Genomic DNA, 418 nt, shown 5'->3' with positions numbered 1-418 from the left:
CTCGCGTCTCAGCCTCACTTCTCTCCAAGGTTGATTCTGCCCCCTCTCCTGTGGTTCCCCTTCCCCGAGTCCCCCTCCCACTCAGCCAGTTTCGCGCCCACTCGGGGTGGACAGAGTGAGCCCAGGGCCCTCCTTCCCCTCCTGGGAGCAGAACCCCAGGCTTCCCGGAAGGATGGGGCTTCCTGGGGCGGAACGGAACAGGTGCTCCGTCTCACCTTCCGGGACCTGCGGACGGACTTGGAACCCAGCCCTTCCCCCCCAGCCCTCCCCCCAGACGTCCCCCCCGATCTCCCCCCAGCCCTCCCCCCCAGATCTCCCCCCCAGCCCTCCCCCCCCGGCCACTTCTGCTCCTCCTCCTCTCTCCCTCCTCGGTGCCTCAGCCTGAGTGTCCCCTGAGGGGTCCCATCCGGCCGCACGG

Source organism: Sus scrofa, chromosome 3 (assembly GCF_054392235.1).
Source record: "Sus scrofa isolate SSC_HxYL_T2T_F1_AM1 chromosome 3, Sscrofa_HxYL_maternal_Yorkshire_Landrace_v2.0, whole genome shotgun sequence".
Lineage (NCBI taxonomy): Eukaryota > Metazoa > Chordata > Mammalia > Artiodactyla > Suidae > Sus > Sus scrofa.
The sequence above is the reverse complement of the archived record's forward strand: the minus strand, read 5'-3'. Positions refer to the sequence as shown.